Source organism: Malania oleifera, chromosome 9 (genome assembly GCF_029873635.1).
Source record: "Malania oleifera isolate guangnan ecotype guangnan chromosome 9, ASM2987363v1, whole genome shotgun sequence".
Classification (NCBI taxonomy): Eukaryota; Viridiplantae; Streptophyta; class Magnoliopsida; order Santalales; family Ximeniaceae; genus Malania; species Malania oleifera.
The window spans coordinates 67337102-67359671 of NC_080425.1; positions in this window are offsets into that span (position 1 = coordinate 67337102).

A 22570-nucleotide genomic window follows, 5' to 3' on the forward strand; every position below is an offset into this window, starting at 1 on the left:
ATGTTCATATTTTGCTAGATTTATTGAGACTTTGCTGAATATTGGATTGGTGAACATATATTTTTCTTGATCAGACTTAGCACACACACACACACGTCAAAATAAACAGGTTTAAGTTTAGGTGTGATTGTGGTTGATGCTTGGATAAAATTAGATTGTTATTGTGGTTTGTTTGGAATTAATCAAAATCTGAGAATAGAATTAGCAATCAGCTGAATTACACACAACAGTCATACCAGGATATGCCGGAGTTGGACACAGATAAGGTAACACATATGTTTATGTAATTGTAGAGCTCCTCTAGAATCTAATTAATGCATGAAAATGAGCTTGGAATACTGCAAGAATATTATTAAAATTTTGGATGTTTTTGGAGAAGTCAAGAAAAGGATTGGAAATTTTGCAATGTTCCACTAATTGTCAACTTTGATGTTGCTAAAACCCAACATTAACAAAATGTAAAATTATATTTAACATCTAAATACTACAAATATTTCTAATACAAATATTTAATGTTGACGTAAACTATGTAACTTTTGTGAATGGTACCGTTGCCAGGGCTTGTAGATTAATACAATTACTCTCTCTCTTATTGTAGGTCCTTATTGGTCAAAGTTGCACAATAGAAAGTAGCTAGTTCCCATCTCTTATTCCTCTAAAAATCTCAAACCTAAAAACCTCAAATATGAAAGTTACAAATTATATATCGGTTGCAATTGCTGGGGTTGTTAGAGAACTAGAGATGAAGTTATAGGGATAAATTAACAAATGTGAAAATTTTTGTGATAATGTTATGCAAAAAAATATAATTTGAGAATGACACAAAATATTGTAACTTGATCATTTGATGAATTTTGATTTGAGAATGACACAAAATATTGTAACTTGATCATTTGATGAATTTTGTTACATATATATATATATATATATATATATCTATATATATATTTATTTAAAATGAATTAAATATTGAAGATTCAATGTGTCTTTGTAAACAAAATTTATATTCTTTTAGTCTCAAATGACTAGTCACTTACAGCCTAACGAGCACTTATTCACAAATTAAGTCTTAATTTCAACTTCAATTACTTTGGTTTGCATGGGAGTGCAATGTTATCGAGTCTTCCCACCATTAAAAATGGAAAACTTAAAGAGTTTCTTGTATATAATATTAATATGCATGTGTGCGTGTGTATAAGTATGGATAAGCCAATTCTTCTGCTAAAAAGTTATAGCATCAATCACTAGTAGCTTGGGTCTCTTTTTATAATTCTAAGTGGGAGTAGAAGAAAACTATTTTTTAGCGACAATTTCTTTTTAATGACAATCAACTGTTCATCGCTAAAAGGAGTCTTTAGTGACAAAATATGAAGTCATCACTAAACCATAGGTTGAAGGCCTTTTATGATTCCTCATCGCTAAAAGTGGGATAGGAAAGAGTGAATTTTTTCAAGCGATGGGAAAAGTTTTTGGCGACAAATTTAATAGGTTTTGACGACAAAAAAATTGTATCACTTAAACCCGTTCAAATAAAAAATGATGTTGTTTTGGGGGTTAAAGCCTTAATTCATTTTACTGTTCCAATTTGTTCTTTTTACCTCATTGTTCACCTGGGCAACCTCCCTTTGCACCTCCATCGTTGCCTGCTTCATTGAGGCCTGCTCCTCCGTTGTCGGCTACTCATCCATCATTCGGGTGCTCTGTGCTTGTCTAGAGGTTGCAAGACGAGTTTTAGGTCTTTTATCCATTCCTTTTGGACTGGGATTGTTGTGTTTTTTTATTGTATTTCTTTTCACCAAAGCATGAAAATGTAAATGCCCTATGTTTTGACCCATATATATATATATATATATATATATATATATATATATATATCTTGTGCTTCCTCTATACTACTATAAAGGGGATTCCCCCTTTGGTGTCATCTTTATAAATTCCTATATTAACCTCTTATAAATATTTATTTCATTTACTAAATAAATAATCTATTGAGGACATAAAAGTAAAAAATCAAATAACCAACCTCCAACAATCCCACTAAAAGTGGAGTTAGTTTCTTTTTTTAGTTTACATTCTTCTTCTCCAAATTCTCTTCTATACTACTATAAAGGGGATTCCCCATTTGGTGTCATCTTTCTAAATTCCCATATTAACCTCTTATAAATATTTATTTCATTTACTAAATAAATTATCTACTGAAGACATAAAAGTAAAAACTCAAATAACCAAGCTCCAACAATCCCACTAAAAATAGAGTTAGTTTCATTTTTCAGTTTACGTTTTTCTTCTTGAAATTCTCTTCTCCCCTTCTCTATTTTTTTTTTTTTTGTATTCTATTAGTATCTTATAAATATTTATTTCATTTACTAAATAAATTATCTACATCTATACTACTATAAAGGGGACCCCCTTTGGTGTCATCTTTCTAAATCCCCATATTAATCTCTTATAAATATTTAGTTCATTTACTAAATAAATTATCTATTGAGGACATAAGAGTAAAAAATCAAATAATCGACCTCCAACAATCCCACTAAAAGTGGAGTTAGTTTCTTTTTTCAGTTTAGGTTCTTCTCCTCCAAATTCTATTCTCCCCTTCTCTAAATTTTGTATTCTATTAACGTCCTATAAATATTTATTTCATTTATTCAAAAAATTATCTACTTCTATACTATTGTAAATGGAATTCTGCCTTTGATGTCATCTTTCTAATGATAGGAATTGTGTATTCCCAAGAAGGAGGGGGGGGGGGGGGGGCGGGGAGAATGAATTGGGTATTTAAAAATTTTTCCTAGGTCAATTTAAAATCCATAAGCAGTATCACGCAACTTAGGGTCTTTCTTACCAATTCTATGGATATTCAAAACATGTATGTAAAATAATCAAGACAACAAATAATTAACCATGCATGTACATAATTTAAAATGTGAGAAAATAAAGAGCAGCCATAATATTTGTTATCGGGGTTCGGCCAATCCTGCCTATGTCCTCGCCTTAAGCTAGCAACTCAAGGATTCACTAAATGCTCACTTTAACAGGGCGGAGCGATGGCACTTACACTCTCTTTACGGGACGGAGACTCCCCAACTCAATTATGGGGTTGAACCACAACCAATTCTCCTTACGAGGTGGAGACACCTCAGCTTAATTATTAGGTTGAGTCAAACTATGCACACTTTACAGGATGGTGCAATTCCTAACTCACCTAACGGGGTTCGAGCCAAATTTGGACTCTTCACAGAGCGAGTCTCCTTTTTTCAAGCCACACCTGAAATATAGCAGATAATAGTTTTGTACAAATAACTTGCTTCTAAATTAATTCAATCACTATTAAATTATTAATTCATTATAATTAATACCATTTAAAAAATTAAATTACAAATTTAAATTATAAAAAGTTAATTAAGTTATTAATAAGTATAAAATTTATTAAATTATTTATTATCGACTTAATAAATAAATTATAAAATTATTGGGATGTTTTATAGCACGATTCTAGTAGAGAAGTATAGAGGAGGGTTGTCAAATTTAACCTAACTAATAAAAATTATGTGATTGTAAAATAAAATTTTTTTACTTTGGTGTTAAATTATTAAATCAACTGCAAGAAAATTTTGACTTTATAAAATCCTTTAGTCAAATTTATTGAATGCTTGAGATATAGTTGATATCAAATTTTTGTTGTTTGTATTGAGAATTCCATTTGTGAGTTAGTCTCGTATACAAAAGTAAAGTAAATAAATAGGTGGTTATATACATGGTTGGGTTTGAGACCTAATATTTTTAAGTTTTGGAGTCAAGTTAGTGTTCACCCATGTATATCAAGTTCACTCATAATGACTCTCCTAGTCTTAACAAATGTATGAGAGCCAATGGTTTGTAACTCTAGGCGTTGACATCGCAAGTTTGAGGTGTAAAGCTAATTCTTCGAGCATGCTAATAGTTGAAGGACCAAATGTATGATGGAGACCCATAAGGACTATCTAGGCCTAACAGATGTTTCCAAATAGAATCAAGTTGTGGGATAGAGGATTGGTTTGAAAGCATGTAGAATGCAATTAGAGTCACGAAAGGTGTGGGGTTGAGGCACACTTGAGCAACTATTAGAAAATCAGGCTTACTCCCACGAGGTAGTCGATTTATACTCAAGGCAAAGAGTTCGAATTGGACTAGAATGTTCATGCATGTGCTCCTGCGAATATAGACACATGAAAGAGTGTTGACCTTATTGGTCACGCCCAGTTTTAATTATGACAAATACTCATTGTATCTAATGAGTGTTTGAGGTTTTGTGCAGGAACTAAGGTTGTTGAGATCAAGATGGGCACAAAGCTTAAAGCTTGAAGGCCAATTTATAATTCGGCATTGTAATATATTTAATTGGTCTGTAATAGTAAGTAGGTATTTGGTTTGTAATAAGCTCACACACATCACATGTATGATTTATTACGTGAGTTCAAACAAACCGTGAATGAGAGAGGACCTTAGACAGACCTTAGGGAATACCCTTCGGTCGACTGACACTGGACTTTTTTGGTGTCTTCAAATTGGACCTCAGTGACCCTAGGACACACACATTTACACATATGTTTGTTAGGCACTTGAATATGACTTGTATATTTTGAAGTAGGACCGAAATGCACACATGGTGCACTTTCGGTCGACCAGCCAAGTCAGTTCATTTTGGTCTGGTCGACCGAAACCTTCCTGGGTCAACTAGTTGACCAAGGCCCTGGTCGACCGAACCAGATTAGTTCAAAAAGCCCCGGTCGATCGAAACCCTCCCTAGTTAACATTTTGACCATCTGGTCGACCGAGCACTTTTGTTCTCCAACTACCTGGTCGACCGGAGGGTCCTCGGGAGAAATCCCAACGGACTGGTCAAACGAACCAGCCAGTTCAAAATGGCCTGGTCGACCAAACCTCGAAAAATTGAAAAATTGCCCTCTCTTGGTCGACCAAGCCTTTAGTTCAAAACTCTCCTAGTCGATCGAACCTCTCGGGTTGCCCTGATTTTTACTGCAGTTAAATATTTTTTAAATAGGGTTAAAATGCTTTAAATATTATTAAACTTTCCTAATAATACCCAATAGGTCCCCAACGATCATATTTTCTCCTATGCCTATATATATGAGATCATTTGAGAAAATTAGAATGGATTAACCACTTTGATTAGGAGAAATTCTTTGAAATTTCTAAACCTTATAATACCCTTTATATTAAGAAAAAATTTGGGAGCCCCAAAAATTTAGGGGCCCTAGGCAGGCGCCTCAACTACCTAAAGGCAGAGCCGGGCCTGGGAAGAAGAAGAAGAAGAAGAAGAGCTGAGAAATCTAAAAAGAAGAGAATTGTACAGACATTCACTTGAAAGATAATGTGTCCCACCTATTCAAAACAAGGCACAACAAAATATATTGCTATTTAGTAGGAGCTTACGTTTATGTTAAATAAATATTAATTATCATTTGGTAGTAGATTTAGTAGAAGCTTCAGTACAAGATGTAATTGAAGCTTTAGCAAAAGATGTTTTAGAAGCTTTAACAGAAGATTTTTTTTTTTTTAAAACTAAAGGAAGGCGGCACCTTCAATTATTTATTGATATACCCTTACTTTTGGTAGAAGAATACCGTGGTTACATGACAAGCATCGAAGATTACAGATAAAAAAGACATTAAAGGCCTCTCCAAAAACAATACCAATAATCAACCAAAACAGGACTACAAATCCAAATAAAGTTAAATAAGAAACAAATCTAAACAGGCCTAGCAAAAACAAAAATAAAAAAATAAACTAAAATAAAAAAATCTAAACCAACCAAACAAAAATCGAGAGGATAAACTAATGACGTAGGAAGATTTGATAGAAGCTCGATAGAAACTTCGATTAAAGATTTGACAAAAGATGTGACTAAAGTTTTGATTAAAGCTTTGATGGAAGCTTAAAGAGAATATGTGACAAAAGTTTGATGGAAGCTTGGATAAAAGATTGGATAAAAGCAGTGTTGGATGCTTCAATGGAAGTATTGATTGGTGCTCCTTATGAAGTTATGGTAAACATCTAACAAAATTACTTTGGTATATTATATAGTATTGTTAATGATTATTTCTTAGGTAATTAATCATGATTATCTATTTGATTATGAGTTCAACTTAATATTAACTACCTTGAGTGATTAAAATTTGTCTAACCATTAAAATCCAGCTCACTCATGTATTTGACTATAAAGTTCTTGGAACTTAAGTTCTACCTTGGGAAGATTGTTTTCGAAAATCAACTTACGTTTGGTGTTTTGTTTACCAACAAAATGTGTTCGTGGGACATTGACTAAGAGTTGTTCAAGCATTGAACTTATGTGAAACATCTTTCTTCTTGCAGATAGATCTATTAAAGAATATTTTATTTGTTTTTCTCCACTTGTAATTTACTTGGTTAATCAAGAAGTAACGTATCAAGGATAAAAGGAATTTTTAAATTGTTCATCCCTCATGTATACTTAATGGTTCATGATGACATATGCCTGGATTTCTAGGTGTGAGGTGTACAGTCTCCTAGGAATGGAAGAACATCTTTAAAAGAATTCTATATATTATGACCTTTTTATATTAAAAAAAAAAAAGGAATATCATAAGACAAATATCAGTGGTGTGTGTGGCATTTTCTATAAAAAATTTAAAATGTGTTGAAATTTTTTTTCATACCTACAAGTATCTTGGGAAACAAAAATTCATGAAATTTCCAACTATTAATAGTGATACAACCAAAAGAAAAATGATGACAAATCCATATGTATCTCATAAAAGTTTTTGTGTTACAAAATCAAGTTAAACTAAAACAAACTAATGTATAAAAATCCCAATTTCTTCTCAAAGTGAAGCAATGACAATCCTCAATCTTGTTCGAACACTATCTATGCATACCTTGTGAGGTGAATCCTGTTGTCTTTTGTCCCACATTGGTAGAATAATTCCACATTAGTATAAAATGTTGTTTTGAATTTTTTATATTATTTGTCCCACATTGGAGAGAAGTATTTTTTGGACTTGAGGTTGAAGCTGTATAAAGAGCTCAACTCTTCATTTGTAAAACACACCTCAAAGTTGTACTTTGTCAAGAAGTAGTGGATTGATCACCGACGCTCGAGGATGTAGGTAATTTTGTACCGAATCTCGTTAATTTCTTGTCTTGTTCTTTTTACTATTTTATTATTAGTTTCTGCATTGCTTTAATTTCTTATATATTCAATAGCAATAGTTGTAGTATTGGTGTTTAGCACAAGTGGGGTGCCCGACACAACAATTGGTATCAGAGCTAGGTTGAATAGTGTTGATACGGAGGTGTTCCTCTGTTAGAATCCTTGATTCCATGTTTGATGCTTAAGAAAGACCTTGTCTAAGCGAATGCTTAGAGACCATTTCAGCACTATATACTTTGAACTATAAGAAACACAAGATAAAATCTTCGTACAAGTACTCTCTCAAAGAGCAAGTTAGTACAATTTCAGCACTATATACTTTGAATGTAAAATATCAATATGAAATACAATGAAACTCAAGTGTAGAATTCACCAATATCCTTGTTAGAAGAGAATTAATAGTAGGAACTCAGAGAAAGAAGGATCAGCACTTCAGAATTCTCAACAAAATAATTTTTCAATGAGTGAATAAGAGAGCTTTGGAAGAACAAGAATACTTTCAGCTTTACAAACAGATTTTTCAATTCTTGGATGAGTTTTGATTTGCAAAATCATGTATTTATAGGCTTTCAAACTTGTTTCCATGTTGCAAAAGTTTCCTTCAAGTGTTTCCCAAAATTTTAGAAAGTTTAGAGCTCAAACAACTATATTTTAAATTATTAGAATTTTAAAAATTTTCCCGTTGAACAGTGTTCATTCGTCTGAAGTGTCGTGGTCAGTCAACTGAATTTCCTTAAACCCTTAAAAAATTGAACTGGATACACGGTCATTCGATTGAAATCAGGGTTCAGTCATCTGATGTTGCAGGTTTAGATGACTGAAGTCGCAAGTTAAGTTGTCTGAACTTGCTGCTGTAACTTTTTGCCTGTTCTGTTTTGTTCTCTGTCAGCAGTGACCCCGCTTCAATGTTTTGACCATAACTTTTTCTTTATAACTCCAAATTAGGTGTTCTATGTGTCAAATTAAAGCTAATAGAAAATCCTACAACTTTTATGTTGATCAATTTTCAAAATAATGAGGTTTTTATAGTTAAAAATATACCTGAATATGGATGTATAAAAACTGACAGTAAATGGAAAAACTCTTTTTGATGCTTTTCATTCCAAAAATGACTCTATCCTTTTTAAAATAATTTTTGACCTTATAAAAATATTTTCCAGGTATTTTAAAAAGTATCTAGGTCTAAGTTAACCTAAGAGTTTCAAAATATTTCAAACGATATTTTAAACATTTAAAGTACTTACATGAAAACTTCTAAAACTTTTCTCATTCTACGTTCTTGAGTCTTCATGTTTTGTCCTTGGATTGAGTCCATCTTTTCTTCAAACTTCCATATTCTTTGAGCTTTCTCACTTTGCCTTTCTTGGGCTCTTTTGAATTTAATATGCCTTGGCTTTCAACAACTCATTCATGTCCTCATATACTTCAAGGTTTCATATATCATCTTTAAATTCATGCTTTGACTCATTTAAGTTTCATTTGATCCTTGTGAGTACTTTGACCTTGATTTCTCATATATGAGCCCTGAAATATCATTAATCACACAAATACATTAAATTTCACTTGATTGTTAGTATCAAAAAAAGATAACAAGATTTTAAGCCTTGTAAGGCTAACAATCTCCCCATTTTTTATGATGACAAACAAGGAGCAAAAATGTGAGTAAGCTTTAAAAAGACTCCCCCTTTAAATATGCTTCATCTTAATAAAATCAATATTAATTTCATCAATCATGCTCATCAATACTTAAATACTTCTTTTGAATAGATATAATGTTCATGCTCAATTATGCTCAAATTTTTGCTTCACCACTTCTCCCCCTTTTGACATCAATCAAAAAGAAAAGAAATGATTTACATTCAAATACAAATCATTTTAAGCATATCAATAACCATGTATTCCAAACATATGTACACACGCAAGTTATTGTTTTTCAATATAGCATGTGTAGTGTGTAACTCACAGCATTTATTCAAGATACCGATTGATATTAATTTGATAGTTTTTATGATATTAATTTAAAATTTAATTCATGATATCAATTGATTAATGATTCATGACACTCCCCCTGAATTCAATACATTCAGATTTGATACCAATTATGCTTTTAAGTTTATTATTCATGCTTCATATATTGATTCATATCCTGTATGTTCTCATGAACACACTCATCAAATACCAATATCATGCTAAGATCATCAATATCACATCATGCTCATAGACATAATCATGCTTATAAATAATTTGACATTGTGATACCAAGTGAGCTTTTAGATTTGATATCTATTTAAATTTTTAACATGTGAAACCAAAAATACTTTATAGATTCCAAAGCTTAATATCACATAATGTATAGTTCATGGATACCAATATAACTACTATATCTTTCATAGCTCATAGATAAAGAGCTGTATATTTATCCATGTGATTCATTTAAAATCATGCATGTTCAAGAATTATCCTTATATGAAAAATTTATACTTGAGCTCAATAATCTCATTCTCAATTTTCAACATAGTGAGCCATACTTTTCAATATAAATCAAGTCAAGTTAAGTAATATACATGTAGCATATAGTATATCAATACATCACATGTAGGCAAGTAAGCATGTAGCATGTAACATCAAGGCACTTATATAATAAGCTCAGATTTGATATTTTCTATTTATATTTCCTTAAGTTAAGCCTTATAAAAAAACTCATCCTATGATTTTGGCCAACAATGTCATTCTCTATTTTATATATGTGTGAAGTCATTATTTCATTTTTGGTACCCATATTTTCTTGGGTCCAGAGGATTTTTCAAGAGAGGTTTCTTTTATCTTCCATACTTGTTTTGTTTTAACACCTTTCCTCTTAAATGAACATTCAAATTTTATATGTCCCTTTTTCTTGCATTGATAGCATATGGTGTTTGTGTAGGCATTAGAAGATGTGCAAGTATAGTCTTTGGATTCTTTCAAGAAATATCCCATGTTAGAATTCTTTTTCTTTTTATTTTCAATTCCATTGAAACCAATGCCTTCTTTATTTAGAGACATTATTTGTAAGCCAATCATCTTATCAAAGTTTTCCTTTCCTTTTGCGAAGTTATGAATGATCTTATCTTTATCTTCAATTTGACTTTTAAGATTTCTATCTCTTTCTTGTTATCAACCTTCTTTTGTAATTTCTCTAACTCTAGAAATAATTTTCTTATTCTATCCTCTAATCCAGAAACATACATATCTTTCTCATATACTGTAGAGGATAGGGATCGAAGGTCTTTTATCATTTGTTCATTCTTACTTTATAGTTTCTCAATTTTCAAATTGTTTTCTTTTTCAGAAAGATTTTTGGATTCTATTTCTTTCATTGTTGATTCATACTTATGTTCTAATTGCTTGAATTTTGAGTCTTTATCTCTTTCAACATTTTTTAAGAATTCTAACTCTTTCATTAAACTTTCATTCTTATTCTTCAATGAGGTGTTTTGTTTATTTGCTTTCATAAGCATCTTATGTACTTTGAATAAATCATTTTGAAGTTCATCATAAGATGACATACCTTCATCACTTGATTTATCACTACAAGAATTATTTAAAGATTTAGTTGAGGAGCTTTCTTCGTTATCCCATGCCATAAAGCACGTGTAAGCAACCTCTTGGTCACTTATTTCATTCTCCGAACTACTTGTACTATCCCAAGTAGTGGCTTTCATGACCTTCTTGTTTTTCTTTTTAGACTCTTTCTTTAATAGTGGACATTCCGGTTTTAAATGTCCAACTTTATTGCAATTGTAGCATTTAGGAGTTTTATTCTTTGATTTCTTGGTAACTTCTTCTTCTGATTCGTCTAATTCATATTTTTGATTTCTTATTTTGAATTTGTTTCTCCTTCTTAGTATCCTTGCTAGCTTTTTAGATATGAAGGCTTCTTAATCTTCATCCATTTCACCACTTAAGTTTTCTTTTAAGGCTTTAAAGGCTATTTTTTTTTGGACTTTGGTTTTTCCATTCTCATCTAAGGATGTATTTTTCAGATTTCTACCTTCCGTGATAACAGTAGCCTTTGGTTCCCATATGGAGGGAAGACCTCTTAGAATTTTTATTATCATCTCATAAGTACTGTAAGTTTTTCCTAAGGCATTTGGGGAATTGATTATGTGAGTGAGCCTAGTAAACATATTTGTAATTGATTCATCTGGGTTCATCTTAAAGGCTTCATACTCGCTTGTGAGCATATCAACCCTATTATCCCTAACATCCGTTGTTCCTTCATAAGTAACTTCTAGCTTATCCCATATTTCTTTAGCTGATTTACAGGTCATTACTCGATTAAATTCATTAGCATCTAAAACACAATATAATGCATTCATAGCACTAGCATTAACTTGTAGTATCTTGTAGTCTAGGTCGGTCATATCATTTTTCTCTTTGGGAACTTGTTTCCCATCAACTATCTTAGTGGGAATTTGGTCACCTTCCATGACAACTTCCCATGCTTTCCAATTCATAGTTTGAAGAAATATTTGCATTCTCTTTTTCCAAAAGGTATAGTTCAAACCACAAAAGATTGGTGGCCTAAGTGAAGATTGTCCCTCTCCAAAGGGAGCTACGCCTAAATTAGCCATTACGATATTTTTATAACTTCTAGTTAAGAGTTGCTATAACCCTGCTCTGATACCAATTGAAATTAGGAATAGCTACCCAAGAGGGGGGGGGGTGAATTGGCTTTTAAAATTTTATTTTAATTCCTTTTGAGATACCTTGAACTTCCTTTATTTCTTTTAACGAATTCTTGACTTGTTTGTTTAATTCTTTAATCAATCGAGAACTTAGTTCTTTTATCCAATCAATAACACAATTAAACAATCAATTAATTAAACAATATCTTCAAGCCAAACAATCAATTTATTTGTTAAGTATAAGTTAAACAACAAACAATCAAACCAAGATATAAAGTATTCAGCACTTTGGTAATATAATAACTCAAGATGGTTGTTTGTTCATATTTGCCAAATTTGAACCAAGCCCTGTAGTGAATGAGAATTTATGCTTGCTGATGTAAAGTCCTGTATAGATGAATCAAATCACTCTTTCCAAATATTTAAAACTCAAATAAACTCTTGATAAATTTATCTTTGGGATGTTAACCAAGTAACATACTCCCGTAAGGTTTCCACAAGATATGGTGTAACCAACGTACTCCCTTTCGGTTTCCGCAACACAAATCAAAATTAAACCTTAAGTTTGTTTGATTTCCAAATATATGTAGTTTATATGATTTTCAAATTTAAACAATCCACGCAATTTAAATATGCTGAAAATAAATAGTAAACGAAAGAGAGAATGAGACAAAGATTTTTACGAGGTTCGGCTTATACCCAGCCTATATCCTTGCCTTTGGCAAACCACCAAAGGATTCACTAGTTCAGTTCCGTTGATGGGTGGAACAATACTGATTACAGCACTCCTTAGTTAAGGCTAGAGCCCGCCTTCTCCGAACGATATCCCCTCGTTCGGTCACTCCTTACATAGGCTAGAGCCCACCTCTCTAAGCAATATCCCCTTGCTTAGCCAACAATCCAAACACCTTGGAATGTCAATGAATTACAAGAAACACAAGAAAAAATTTGCGTACAAGTATACTCTCTTAAAGAACAAGTTAGTATAATTTTAGCACTATATACTTTGAATGTAAAATATCAATATGAAATACAATGAAACTCAAGTGTAGAATTCACCAATATCCTTCTTAAAAGAGGATTAACAGTTGGACCTCAGAGAAAGAAGGATCAGCACTTCAGAATTCTCAGCAAAATAATTTTTCAATGAGTGAATAAGAGAGCTTTGGAAGAACAAGAATACTTTCAGCTTTACAAGCAGATTTTTCAATTCTTGGATGAGTTTTGATTTGCAAAACCATGTATTTATAGGCTTTCAAACTTGTTTCCATGTTGTAAAAATTTCCTTTAAGTGTTTCCCAAAATTTTAGAAAGTTTAGAGCTCAAACGACTATATTTTAAAATATTAAAATTTTAAAATTTTTCCCGTTGAACAGTGTTCAATCGTCTGAAGTATCGTGGTCAGTCAACTGAATTTCCTTAAACCCTTAAAAAATTGAGCTAAATACAGGGTTAGCTGACTGAATTAGGGTTCAGTCATCTAATGTTGCAGGCTCAGATGACTGAAGTCGCAAGTTCAGTCGTCTGAACTTGCTGCTGTAACTTTCTACCTATTCTGTCTTGTTCTTTGTCAGCAGTGACCTTTCTTCAATGTTTTGACCATAAATTTTTTTTTATAACTCCAAATTAGGTGTTTTTGGTGTCAAATTAAAGCTAAAAGAAAATCCTACAACTTTCATGTTGACAATCTTTCAAAATAATGAGGTTTTGATAGTGAAAATGCAACTGAATATGGATGTATAAAAACTGACAGCAAATGGAAAAACTCTTTTTGATGCTTCTCATTCCAAAAATGACTCTATCCTTTTTAAAATAAATTTTGACCTTATAAAAATATTTTCCAAGTATTTTAAAAAGTATCTAGGTCTAAGTTAACCTAAGAGCTTCAAAATATTTTAAACAATATTTTAAACATTTAAAGTACTTAGGTGAAAACTTCTAAAACTTTTCTCATTTTAGGTTCTTGAGTCTTCATGTTTTGTCCTTCAATTAAGTCCATCTTTTCTTCAAACTTCCATATTCTTTGAGCTTTCTCACTTTGCCTTTCTTGGGCTCTTTTGAATTTAATATGCCTTGGCTTTCAACAACTCATTCATGTCCTCATATTCTTTAAGGTTTCATATATCATCTTTAAATCCATGCTTTGACTCATTTAAGCTTCATTTGATCCTTGTGAGCACTTTGACCTTGATTTCTCATATATGAGCCCTAAAATATCATTACTCACACAAATATATTAAATTTCACTTGTTTGTTAGCATCAAAACAAGATAACAAGATTTTAAGCCTTGTAAGGCCAACAGCTGGGTTAGACAAAAAGTTTTGGACCGAGGTTGTTAGATATGCATGTCATCTCATCAATCGTCTACCATCATCTGCAATAGGAGGAAAAACACCTTATTAGGTATGGTCTGGAAAGCCTGCTAGTGATTATGATTCTTTACATGTATTTGGTACTATGACTTTTATCATGTTAAAGAATCTAAGTTGGATCCCAGAGCCAGGAAAACAATATTCTTGGGGATGAGTGCAGGAGTCAAAGGATACCATCTTTGGTGTCTAGAGATAAAAAAAAATGATTTTAAGTAGAGATGTGACTTTTGATGAACTTGCGATGATGAAGAAAACAATACGCAAGGAGTCACGAGTTGAAGAGAAGACCAGTGGTACTCAACAATGGGTGGAGGTTGAGACAATTTTGGGAAACCCAGTGAGAAATGAGACTACACAAGGTAACTCTCCAGTTATGATGGAGAATAGTGTATAAGAAGAGGTGATTTCAATTCGAGAATCTTCACAGCAACAAGAATCAATTGTTTCTTAGAGGCCAAGACGAGAAATTTGAAAACCTGCTCGGTATACTGATATGGTGGCCTATGTACTTCCAGTTGTGGATGATAATGTTCCTTACACTTTCAAAGAAGTAATGAGGAACTCTGAATTAGAGAAGTGGAAAAGAGCGATGGATGAAGAAATACAGTCTCTTCATCAGAATCAGACTTGGGAGTTAACCCAGCTGCCCAAGGGTAAGAAAGCGACTGGTTGCAAATGGGTTTATGTAAGGAAAGAAGGATTTCCGAATGCAAATAATGTTCACTTCAAAGTTAGATTGGTAGCTAAGGGCCATGCACAGAAGGAATACATTGATTATAATGAGGTATTTTCTCCAGTTGTTAAACATTCTTTCATTCGAATTTTGTTGGCTTTGGTAGCACAATTTGATCTTGAACTAGTTCAACTCGATGTAAAAATTGCATTTTTACATGGTGATTTGGAAGAGGAGATCTATATGACTCATCCAGATGGATTTCAGGTTGTTGGAAAATAAAATTGGGTATGTAAACTAGGTAAATCGTTGTATGGTTTAAAACAGTCTCCAAGACAGTGGTACAAATGATTTCATCAATTTATGATGGGTCAGAAGTACATCAGAAATAAACATGATCATTGTGTTTATTTTTGCAGAGTACAAAATGGATCTTTTATATATTTACTCTTGTATGTTGATGATATGTTGATAACTTCAAAGAATAGGGAAGAAATCAACAAGTTGAAAAGTCAGTTAAATCAAGAGTTTGAGATGAAAGATCTTGGTGAAGCAAAGAAGATACTTGGCATGGAGATTCGTACAGACAGAATGAGAGGAAGAGTTAGTTTGTCTCAGAAACAGTATTTGAAGAAGGTAGTACAGAGTTTTGGCATGTTTGAGTAGTCAAAACCAGTAAGCACTCCTCTTGCTCCTCATTTCAAACTTAGTGCGGCTCTATCTACTAAATCAGATGAGGAACGTAAGTATATGTCACAGGTTCCTTATGCAAGTGCTGTTGGTAGTCTGATGTATGCAATGGCTTGTACTAGACCTGATATTTCACTAGCAGTTAGTATGGTGAGCAGGTATATGCATGATCCGGGTAAAGGACATAGGCAAGCTGTGAAATGGATTTTGAGATATATTATGGATACGATTGATGTTAGTATCGTATTTGAGAAAAATAATACTATTGATCAACGTGTTGTTGGATATGTGGATTCTAATTTTGCATGTGATTTGGATAAACGTCGATCAACTACTGTATATGTTTTTACATTTGCTAATGGTCCAATGAGTTGGAGGTCTACCTTACAATCTACCATTGCCTTGTCTACAATAGAAGCAGAGTACATGACAATTTCAGAGGCTGTTGAGGAAGCTATTTGGTTGCAAGGTTTACTTGAAAATTTGGGAGTTGTTCAGAAGCACATTGTTGTATTCTGTGATAGTCAGAGTGCTATTCATTTGGCAAAAAATCAAGTCTACCATGCACGAACGAAGCACATCGACGTTCGGTTTCATTTTATGCGGGATATTATTGATGGAGGCAAGATACTTCTTCAAAAGATTGCTACAACTGAAAATCCTGCAGATATATTGACCAAGATTGTGACAACAATCAAGTTCAAACATTGTTTGGACTTGATCAATATCCTGCAAGTCTGAATATTTTTGGAAGGCGCCGATGATGTGGAACTCCAGAAAATGTTGGTGACTGAAAAATTTGTTGAATTTATCATCAAGGTGGAGATTTGTTGTTTTTTGTCCCACATTGGTAGAATAGTTCCACATTAATATAAAAGGTTGTTTTGAATTTTTTATATTATTTGTCTCACATTGGAGAGAAGTGTTTTTTGGACTTGAGGTTAAAGCTATATAAAGAGTTCAACTCCTCATTTGTAAAACATATCTCAAAGTTGTACTTTGTCAAGAAGTTGTGGATTGATCATCAACACCCGAGGACGTAGGTAATTTTGTACCGAACCTCGTTAATTTCTTGTCTTGTTCTTTTTACTGTTTTTTATTAGTTTCTGCATTGCTTTAATTTCTTATATATTCAATAGCAATAGTTGTAGTATTGGTGTTTGGCACAAGTGGGATGCTCGACACAAGTGGGGTGCCCGACACAACAAATCCATCACAATAGCACTGACTGAACCAACTTGCACCCATTGATTTATTCATAAAGGCCTCATTTTGTTGTTGATCGTTAGCGATAAAGAAGGTGACAACTCTAACAAGCCTTCCATCGAGCAGACCCTCCTTCTTTTCTTTCGATATCCTCTCTTTCCCATAATTTTGTTGGCTGAAAAAAATACTATAAAGAAGAAGAAATAAATCTCCTATTAATATAGATCAAAAGTTCATATTTGTTATCTCCCTTCTATTTCTTAGATCCTTTTCTCATGTTAATCTTTTTTTTTTTGACAATAAGAACTCAATCTAGTTCTACCACTTGTCTTCTATGCAAGGTCCTAAAAAATAATGAGTATTGGTCAATACCTGTCAGTATGGCACTATGAGGAACCCTATAAAATGCTACCCTAGCATGCTTATGCATCCAACTCATTAAGTTGAAAATCTTTGTATTTTAAAATTTCCAATTCATTGAATATAAGGAAATCTAAAGAGGCATGGAAGATAGGGAAACGGTTAGAGACGACCAAATGAACTATTTGAATATGAGTTTCGAGACACACTATATCACACATCACAATTTAAATGGTCCAAACCATGGTAGTCACTAATAAGAAGCAATTTTTGTAATTTAAATACTAAAAAAATGGCAATTTTAATTGAGAATGCAAATGAAACTCTATCAAATGTCTTGTGCAATATTCCACCTCAAAAGTGGCTTGAACAAGTAATAGAAAAGACAAACCTCACAAGGGTAATCCAAATGAAGTTGAACCATAAAAAATTTGCTTCTCTTATATTCATAGGAATAAAATATTAGTATTTTTCCAGTAAAAATAAAATAGCTGAACTGTAAATTTTGATAAACCAAATTATAGAAACTCTTTCAAATTCACTGACCATGGCATGTCATTTAGGTTGGTTTTAGTAGTTCTAAAGATATTTAATTACTCAACTATACATATCCTAAGTAGAGGTATACGAAGTGGGTAATCGAGGCTGCAAAGATCATTTAGGTTAGGTAAATAAATAGAATTCTATTCGAGACATGAGAGGTAGGATTGATTCAAAAGACGCATAAAATGCAATTTGAGACACACACCAATTGTTGGAAAATGTTTTGCTTTCAAAGGAGGGATCATTTTTTCTTAAGGAGAAGTGTTGAGACACCATAGGCACAATATGTGCCACTGGACTAAGGTTGAAGTGCAACACCAACAACAATTGCTTCTTATCTATATGGAAATTTTAATATATTAATTTCTCAATGTTAAGCACTTTTTATCCTTATCATGCAAAAAAAAATTCTAGTAAAATACCCAAAAGTGAATGTTTCTCCAACTGCTCTCAGAAAAAACAATTAGAACTTATAATTGTATTCCCGCTAGTAAAATATGCACATAAGCATAAGTTTCCAAGTCTGCATACGTCATACCCACAACAAATCCTCGATATGAGGTGGGATCCTTGTTTACTTGATGCTACAACTGTTCGGCTTTGTGGAGCTTAGTTATGTTTAATCTATGGAGGCCCAGGCTTGGTCAAGCATACTAAGAGTCTCGCCCAAGTGCTTGACTAGGAAGACCTTGAAGGGCGACCAAGTCGAGATTTTGAGATATCCTAAAGAACAAGATTCTGAGAGGCTCGACCATCATCTTGATCAACAAGACTTAATGGTGCGACTAAGTTGAGGATGTTGAAGGAAAGTTCTGCCAAAATCTCACACAAAAGATCATCACCGTCAACCTAGTTGCACCTCTGTTAGCCTCGTGGGAAATTAGGAATCTTGAACTTAAACATCCTCGACTTAGTCACACCATTAAGTCTTGCAGGTCAAGATGATGGTCGAGCCTGTCAGGATCTCATCCTTCCGGATATCTCAGAATCTCGACTTGGTTGCCCTTCAGGGTCTTCCTGGTTGAGCACTTGAGCAAGACTCTTAGTATTTCTGAGCAGGCCTGAGCCTATTGGCCCAAGCCTTCGCTCCATGGATTAAACATAGCTAAGTTCCGCAAAACCCAAAAATTTCCCACTTGGAGACTAGTTCAATCACCAACATCAACTGCAATTCTCCGAAAGAATAATCCCTCATCCCTGCAACTCATCCTTCTGTCCTCAAACTAGAAGGCCAACTGAAGCTACACATATCTTCAGGTTCTTAATAGTGACACCCTTAGTCAACATGTCTGTCGGGTTCTTAGATCCACAGATCTTCTCAAGTATTACTAGCTTATGTAACGCCTCGACCCTGAAACTAGGGTCCAGAGTGTTATTTGAAATATATCTCTGACACCACCTTGTGACGCCTCGAACCCGCCAAGTGGGGCCCGGGTGCCATGTGTTCCATCAACCTGCAGTTGATATTCTAACATCAATTACGCAGCGAAAATAATAACAATTCCTTAATAATATATCAGAGTTTCTTCATCTGTTATCTCAAAAGGTATCCTACAAATAACCATTATTCACAAACATATACACATCTCAAAAAACTTAAATATAATACAACCCCAAAAATATTATACATCCAAAGGTCTATACCCTCTCACTCTAAAAAGTGTTACGCCAAGCCCGGAGCTCACTAAGCTCGGTCCTCCTGAAAAAGATAAAATTCTATATCGAGTGAGACACATCTCAGTAAGTCGGAATAGATTAACACTAATGTGTGACTATCATGAGGTTTGTGTACAAATATATAACCATCATTTATAAAATTATCACAGTTATGAAAACATTCTTCTCCTTATTCCTCGACAATGCAGAAACTTTTAACTTTTGAGAATCGTATGATTTGAGAAGGATTATGACTCCAGCCAACAGATTTAAAATGAACAAACCATGTTTTGTTCATTTTAGTGTTAGAGTTTTCTTCTTCTAAAAAATTTTCAAAAAATCTCAAAAATATTGTGTTTTTTTAATGTTCTTTTCTTGATTTTTGAAGTCGATGATGAAGCCCTAACTTTTCCAAAACCTATGCATCTCACTATACTCTTCAACTCCAACTCCACTTTTCAAATTTATTATTTTCACTCTCCATTTTCAAATATTAGTAATACAAGTCTAATCCTTTTTTCTAAAACTCTTGATTTTTTAGGTCGATGATATAAATTCGATATTCTTTATCCAACTTTTTTCATTATCCATCACCTCCACCATCTTGTTTCCATCAAAACCTAGGGTTCTGAGGTTAATCCCTTTTAAAACAATACTCTGAACCCTTCGTTAACATATTGGAGTGCTCAAATAGTGATATTAACACTGAAGGATCAAAAGGGATCTTTTCTATATTATTTTTTGTTTCTTTTGTTTTCGAAGGCAACATAAGCGTAATTGCGATAATCGTTTTACAAACAGGTGTCGTTAGGGATGCCGAAAGGCTGATTATTATTGATATTATTGACTAATCACCTTCTTGATGCACAAATGTACTCTCAAACTCTAAATTTGGTTTTCGTATACCTTTTTTAGGATTTTTCTTTATTATTCAAAATATTTAAAAAAAAAAAAAAAGGATAGCGACTCTTTATTATGTGTTTTAAACTATTTTACCCCTTTTTCTTCAGACTCCTCTTTCTCATTCAGGGAAAGTTATCCCCTCTTCATCGACACTCTAGAGAGAATCCATTATCAACAAGTCCTTTTTAGAAATGCGTTGCTTTATTTTTAGAAGATAATTTTTTTCCCCTACAAGATAGTTTACTTAAATTTTTATATGATATGTATAACTGTATTATTTTATATTGTTTTATAACCAAATGAAGCTTTTCGTTTAAATTCACAATTTTACTTTAGGATTAAATTTTTAAAGTTAAATTTATCTATTTTTGGTTGAATTTACTTTTTTTTTTTTTATGAAGGTTTGTCTTACTTTAAAATATAATATATTTTTACTACAAAATATTTTAACATATTGCACTTTTATTTATTGCATATATAGATATAGATATAGTATGTATTATTGTTAGTTTATTTTATTTTTTAATCAAGTCAGAGTTATTTCCTTAAGTTCAAACATTAACTTGACATTGTAATTTTGTAAATATAATTTTATCTATTTTTACTTGAATTTTATTTCTTCTAGGAATGTTTTATTATATTTTTATATAGTAAATACATATTTGTCTACAAAGCAATTTATGTTTTCATACTTTTATATATAGTCTATAACATTTTAAAATTCTAATTTTATACAAAATTATCTTATTTAATATTTTCTCACAATTCCATTAATGCATGTATCTAATGTTCGAAACCTCCAATTTTGAGAGTGCATAAAATCCTGCTAATTCTAGGAAGAAAATATATAAATGATATTTTAGCACAAACAAAAATGTAGCTTATGTATGTTAGCGCGCATGTTTCATTTTTAAGTAGCACACATAACAAATCTTGTTTTATTTGAAAATACTATTATCTAAATTATTATAATTATTATTTTATTCAAAAAATCAAATATGGGAGATGAGATTTTACAGTAACTATTTGATATACTAAGACTAAGTCTCCTAAGACTAAGTCATTGGTTTGAAATTCAAATGGAAGATTTTGAATCTGATTTGAAATTCAAATGAGAGATTTTGAAAACTCATAACCCCTTGATGGTAGGAAATATGGGAGGAAATCTCTCAATGGATGGGGTCTTGACCAGTCTATAAATAGGGTCTGTGATTAATCATTAAGTTACACACATTGGCTTACGGTGATATAGAATTAGCCAAAAACCCTACTCCTTCTACTCATCTAAAACACAGTGAGGGTAAAGAAAATTCTCAAATCTCTTTCTTTATTTCTCATAGTTCTCTTTTTTATTTTAGATCCCTTTCTTGAAGACTTGAGCAGTTATGGCTGGAGGTCAAATCACTATTCTCTTTCGCTTGTAAACAATTATTTGTTGTAGTTTCTGAAATTATGCTTTCATTAGTGGTATCAGAGCCAACTCTATGGCATATTGCTTAGGTTTCTATTATTCTAAAATTTCATGAAATTATTTTTCAATTGATTTTGATATTACAATATTAATTTCTATGATAAAATTCACCTAGCATGCACTGTTCTTAAATATGCAAACTCGGTTTATGTATTGTGCTTATTTTACCAATCTCACAACATGTTTTTCTTTCCAAAGAGAGATTTTATTTTTGAATGGTTTGTTCACTGAGTGGTCTTGGTTTTATGGGAAAGTTTTTGTGTTGAGTTTTTCGCGTAACAGTGAAGTCACTGTGAGGAAGTGAAGCCGCACTAGATCAAGAGGCAAGGAAGGGCCGGTAGCGCTAGGGTTTCCTGAGCGCCAAAGAGGGTTGAAATGACATGGGTTGTGTCGTTTAGGCCTAAGGTACTGCGTCGTGGGTTGAATTTTGCCCATTGAGGAAAAGAGCCGTATTAAACCTCACGGGTCGTGGGATTTGGGCCTGGCCTAGTTCAGTAAACAAACCAGTTAGGTTTATAAAGCCTGAGCCATTCATCAAATAGGCCGGCCCACTCTAAGGTCTGACCCGATAAATGTGCATGGAAGACTCCACCAACCTGACCCATACCCGAACACAACCCGCGCATTTAGATAGAGTTTGGCCCGGTTCAGTGAACCAGTTGATCGAACCAGTTGATCGTTGACCAGACCAGACCGGTCAACCCTTTGATCGGTCAAACCAAAAAAAAAAACCTGTGCATAAATATTTAATGCATGTCATATATGCATTTATTAATTTTTTTTGGCCTATAATTGTGATTATTATTTGTGTATTTATATAATTTTTATGCAAATGC